Source organism: Ictidomys tridecemlineatus, chromosome 3 (assembly GCF_052094955.1).
Source record: "Ictidomys tridecemlineatus isolate mIctTri1 chromosome 3, mIctTri1.hap1, whole genome shotgun sequence".
In the NCBI taxonomy this organism is placed as follows: Eukaryota; Metazoa; Chordata; class Mammalia; order Rodentia; family Sciuridae; genus Ictidomys; species Ictidomys tridecemlineatus.
Genome location: NC_135479.1, coordinates 11,218,757 through 11,225,169, shown reverse-complemented (window position 1 = coordinate 11,225,169; position 6,413 = coordinate 11,218,757).

The window sequence follows — 6,413 nt, the reverse complement described above, 5'->3', positions numbered from 1 at the left end:
TCCTGGGGACGATATGCATTTTTTCTTTTCCACTAGAAATCTTTTAGTCGGTGAAATGCCCTTTGAGTTTGTAATGATGTCTACCGTCATATTCTATCAAACTTGACCCGATTAGATTCTCCACAAAAGCCTGACAGGGCTCCTCTGGGAAATAAATTACAGGGGGGAAAAACAAAAACCAAACCAAGTCAAAACAAATGCACAAAAACCTCCAAACAAAACACTCACCACCACCACCACCAGCACAGCTTGGCTTAACCCATCGTTTTCCAACTGTGCTTATTTTAGAGTGCTTTGTTCACTGAACCCTTGCTGACTGCGCTGGGAAATGCAGGCGTGGGGTGAGTGCAGACAGATCCTGCTAGAAGCCCAGGGATCCCACTCAGACCTCAGTGGTCTCTCTCTAGGCAGCCGCCTTCCTCCTTCCACATAAGCTGTTACAGAAGTCTCCAGGCTGAAAAGGAGACTGTCTTTCCTGTAATTTGAGTTGGAGATGAAAACATTCCATGAGACCTCAGAAACTGACAGTGACCAGTGCCAGGATTTTGGAGCTTCAGTCATCCAAATCCTGTTTCCTGGAGTCCCCGCCCAGCCCAGCGGTTCCACCCGTGGAGTGTGGCTCACGTGGTGGAGGCAGCTGCCTCCTTGCTGAGGGAGGCCTTTGTTCCAGACCCCACATTTGGCTACGGTTGCTCTCCAGAGAGTGGGGCTGGGGCTGTGGCCACCCAAACTGCAAGCTCTGGGGATCCTGGTGACATCTTTTAACTAATGCACCCGGTTCAGAATCATGCCAGAGAAGAAGTGGAATTCCCAGTCCAGACTGCGCCATCTTGGAGAGCCCTCGTTGTCCTGCCCTGCTGCTCCTCTGAGGAACCTGCCAGGCAGGGGCTTGGGGCCCTTCTGTCTGTCATCTTAGAGGAAGAGGAGGTGCTGGAGCAGGGTGTGATTCTGAAGACTGACCACTCAGGGGAGTCGCTCTGTTTCCCAGGTTTTCATCTCTCTGCTCTGTGGTGGTTCTAGGTCCACAGACTCCCTCCCTTATAGGATCAGAGCCTGATTCTGCACAGCAGCTGAAAGCAAAGGAGAACTCCTATTTCTTGAGCATTTGCACCCCTTGGGCCCTGGCCGAGGGAGCTACACCAGCACCCTGTGGGGCTCAGCACAACCGCACCCTGGCTGCTTCTCCAGTCCCTCCATAATGGCCTAGTGGGCAGCCTGGGCCAGTTCTCCCTGATTCGTGATGATCAATAGCAATCATGACCCGTTATTTGATCCTGACCTTGCTTTATCTCTTATCCCTGAGGTTGGGGACATGAAGTTGGACCCATGGCTTAGGTTCAGGATCTCATGAGATGGTGAAGCAGAAAGATTGGGTACATAGATTCTGCACCAAAGTCAGTCTGGGCTCACACTGACTTTAGCTCTGTTCTTACCTCTGCTGGTCAGTACTTGGTGACCTCTGGTAAATTCCCCTAAGTTTCCTCATCATGAAAAAAAAGCAATGAGTGCGTTCCAGAGGGTGCTGGGTAGAATAGGGCAACGGTGAAGATGAAACTTAAGATGGGGGTCACACCCGGCGAACCCATTGTAAGTTGAAAATATCCTAAGTCAAAAGTGCACCAGACACTGCCCTGCCCAGTGTCAGATGGTTAGCCGGGCCTACCTTAAACCTGCTCAGAACCCTGAGGTTAACCCACGGGTTGAGCAGAATCATCTAACGCAAGCCTTTCTTTGTAGTGAATGTTAAATATCTCGTGCCATTTACCGACCACGAGGCTACAGTGAAGAACAGGTGGCTGTATGGGTCACACTCGCTGCATGGTGGAGTTGGCAAGATCAAGTCACACATAGTCCCTGCTGTAAAATAAGTTCTCAACAAATAAAAACCAAGGAGAAGAGGTGCCAGAGAGCTTGTCTTCCACCACCTCAACCTTCCATGCCGGGAGTTTCCATGACTCCCGGGAGTCAGACTTCTTGCCAAGAAGGTCAAGTACCATCTTTCCACCAGAGCAGGGCTTCTCCACAGTGCCCTTATTGACTTTCCGAACAGGATGATTGTTTTTGTGCTGGCTAGCCACCCCCCCCTCAGGCATTGCTGTTTCCTATATGCCAGATGCCAGCAGTATCATCCTCTGGGCTCTCTAGATGTGACAATCAAAAATACCGCCAGACATTGCCAAACGATCCCTGGGAACAGCTCCTCCCAGTTGGGGACCAGTGTATTAGACTGGAAAATGACTGCCAAAACACACACAGCTTTGAACATATTATGGTATATCCAGCTGACCAGTTGCTTCTAGATCAACGATACAGTTTTTTTTTCTTCATTTTTTTTGTTTGTCCCTTAAACTGCCATAATCTGAAAAACCACGTCAACCTAAGAACTGTGTTGTTAAGAGAGAGAAATAGCTGTTTAATAATAATAAGATACATATTGAATAAGGATTTGTAGCATAGGTGATATTGTGAATTTAACCTGTTGTCATAAAATTGATGCAGTCAGTCACTCATGGAATATTATCTGTTTTTAGTGTTTTTGTTGTTTATGTTGAAATCTTGAATGCAATTTATTTTGGGGTAAGGGTGCGAGGTATGTATTAGCCTTATTTCTTTTCCAGATGGAGGAACTTTGTCTCAATACCGTTTACTGAACAAATCTGTGTTTTCCTGGCAGATGTCAAATGGCATCATTTCCTAGTAAAATTTTTCCTAGTTCTCTGGTCTGTTTTTGCACTTTCTGGTTCATTCCATTGATATCTATTTATGGACCATTTCAGTTGGTGACCCCTGATTTGAAGTTTTATGGAACACTTATTCTTCTCTCTGTGTGTGGTTTTGTTTCATTATAATTTAAAAACTAAGGTGTAATCTGATAAATAAAATTTGCCATTTGAAAGTGCACAATTTTTTTTTTTTGTATATTCATCTTGACATACAATCATCGCTAGTAACTAATTCCAAGAACATTTCCTAGGTAATTGCCTGAGTGTGGAATTGTTGGAACGCGTGCTTCTGGGTCACATTTTGAGTAAACACCCATCCATTTTCCACAGTACTGAACATTTGGACCAGGAATGTACTGGGGTTCCAATAGGTTCCTATCCTTACCGCACTTGTTTTCTGGCTGGCTTTTTGATGTTGTAGTTGCTGCTGATCTTTTAATTGTAGCCACCCTGTGAGTTGGAAGGAGTATCTCAGTTTGGTTTTGATCTGTGTTGCCCTAATGTCTAATAATGTTGAATATCTTTTCATGCTTATTGGGCATCTGTTTATCTTGTTTGGAGCAGAGCCCAATAAAATCTTCGGTTTAAAGATTGGGTTATTTATCTTTTTATGTTGAGTTGCAAACTTAAAAAAAATAAAAAAAGTTCTATCCTGGATGCTAGACCTTGTCACGTCTGTTTGATGTCCAAATATTTTCTCACATGCTGTGGGTTATCTTTTCTTTCCCTTGATAGTGTTCTTTGATATCTATAATTTTTAATTTCCATCAAGTTAGTCTTATCAATTTTTCCTTGTTTTTGCTCTCATATCTAAGACACTATCCAAAGCCCTTGTGATTTACACTATGTTCCCTTGTAAGAGTCTTATAAAACGTTTTATAAAGAGCTCTTCAGTGTAGGTTTTGGATCCCATCTGAACTCACTTTTGTATATGGGGTGAGGTAAGGGTCCAATTTAATTCTTTTTACATTTAAAATGTACTTTTGTGTTGGGCCAAGGATTAGCCAAATCTTGGCAATTATGCAGTTTACAAATCAGGAGCCTTGCTCATTTCATTCCAAGATCATGCCACGGGTGGCTGGAGCCATGGCCCAGATTCTCCCTCTAACCAAAGCACAGGGGACCTTAAATGACCTTGGTCACCTTTCTGTACAGACTTCCAGATCTTTCCATTATGCCAGGGCAAGGCCTGCTGGCCAGGGAGTCCTATCTTTCAGGAAGATGGAGATTTTGGCTGTAATCGTGGTGGGGTAATGCAATCTGGCTTTCACAGACCTTTCAACATGGAGTCAAGGGACTGTGGGTGGATGATGTAATGACAGGGTCAGCTCATGGCCCACTTTCAGAGAGGACGTCCGGCTTTCCTATGGGAAGTATCTTTCATTCCCCTCCACACCCCCGAGTGCCAGAGGCACTTAAAAATATGAGGCATACCAGATCCAGAAAAATGCTGACCATTCTGCCCTTTTCACAATGGGGCTGTGGGTTTTAAATTAAGTGGCATCAAGAATTTTTATTATTACTCGCCGGCAGAGAAGTTCTATTTCCTGTTTCTCCTCTTGTTGAAAAGTCAGGCTTTGGGGAGTTTGGGTGGGGTGTCTGACTCCACCCAAACTTTCCATTCTTAGGTTTGATTGACATTAATTGTCCCAACATTTAATTAGGATCGGTACTTGTTGCAAACCTGTTCTCTCTCTCCCTGAGACACACACACACACACACACACACACACACACACACACACACACACAAATGTCACTAGAGAGTGATGACTAGTATGAGGTCCTCTTTCGCCTGGGATTCAACCGGAAATGTCTTGCACAGAAAGATCGTTTGAATTGGTTAAAGATAATTGGTTCCCGTGTTGCTCATGACATCACTGTGAATCTTCCTGGCCCACATTGAGAGTCTGGCAGGGAACGCTGTGCCACCCCTCGGGACGACAGGAGCTCGGTTTTGTGAAATGCGTGGGATGAGGACGACCTGTTTGCCACCAACTGCCACTCTGGAGGTAAGCTCCGCAGAGAAGAGGCCACTTGTTCCCGTGGCATGAACAAAGCGAGGCCTCATTTGTGTGGCTTCGTGTGCCAGCTTTTAGCAGGGACTTTGGCATGCCGTGGTGGCACAGTACCCAATGCCTTTGTTCTCTGACCCTTCTGTGACTGCAACGACTTTCAATCCTGGGAAGAAAGGGCACAGCGGAATGAGGAGCCAGTGATTTTTTTTTTTTGTTCTCATATAAACCAAAGGAAGTTTCTGTCACTCTGACAACCTGTCCCTTTGGCTCTGAGACTTCTTTTCATTCTATTGATCCTGCTCCCTTATTTTATTTCATTGCAAACAGTTTAATGACAATAAACCTCTGAGTGGAATTGATTCTGACTGCAGCTTTGAATTCCCAGTCGAAAACACAGATTTACGGCTTCCATAAGCTTGTGCTGTGGCATAACCCGTCATGATCCTCACTCGAGGGAGGTGACGTTGCGTGTCCTGGCATGTGAAGGCAGGAGCCGGCCCTGCCACCTGATGGTTACAGCCCTGGGAACAACAGCTCTTTCTTCTCCAACTGAGAACAGCATAGTGACAGTGTGGCTTGAGATATGCATTTTTACCCTTGCAACCGAGTCCAGCACATCATTTTGGAAGTGAAATTCTTATTTATACAATGTAAGCAACGGCCAGCCAACACTGTGGCTCAGATGGAAGGAACCTTCATTGTACCCACCCTCATCTCTTTGCCCTGGTAATATTTGCAGTACCATAATCTCCCAGCCTGTCAGGAAAACTAAGCCCACCATGTATCTTTGCTGATTATCTTAGATCTTTAATCCCGACTACCATTAATTTTTGGCACATGAAATGGAGGTCCTCATAATCTTCATGTGAGTTTTTTTTTCAATATTCCTTTGCTAGAATTCATTGCTGTAAAGCCACATGAGCTAGGTTTGATGTTTATAATCTGTCAACCTTATTACATAAGGCTTGCCATGCTTTCCTTCCTTTTCAAAATTCCATTTTCCTCTGTTTAACTCAAATGAATTTATTAAATTAAATAAATCTAATAGTACCTGAAAATAGAAAAACAATATATATTTGAGACAAATGACAAGCAGTCACATCTATGACTGTGTCAGTCATAATAAAATTTTCATAGCAGAAGTTTAAGTATCCATGGATTGCCATGAATTATTCTGCAGGTTTGGGGGGATGATGATGGTGATGGTGGTGATGGTTTTGTTGAGGTTTATTGAATGATGATCAGGAGCCAAATAGATTCTAATAGAAGGCTTTTTGTACCTTATCTTGTTGAACCACTGTGAACCAATTATAAGAACTAGAACTCTTATCAGCCATATAATACACACGAGGAAACTAAGGCTGGAGAGATTTGGGAACCTGTTCCAAATGGCTCAGGGAGTGAATCACTGGACCAAGCAACTTGATATCAGGAACTGTTTTTCTTAATCTAATTCTTATATATTTACTATGCTGCGCAGCTTATAAAATGCTCTTGAGTCTTTTATCTCATGATACATCTTGCAAAGGATGATATTTGGCATTTTGTAAACAAACATTGGTGGCTAGAGATCACAGAAGCATTTATTGTCCAAACAATCACAGACAGGAAGGATTCCAATAAGCCATCAACATCCCCTAAAGAGATCTGTGAGAGACTGTGGGTGAGGCTAG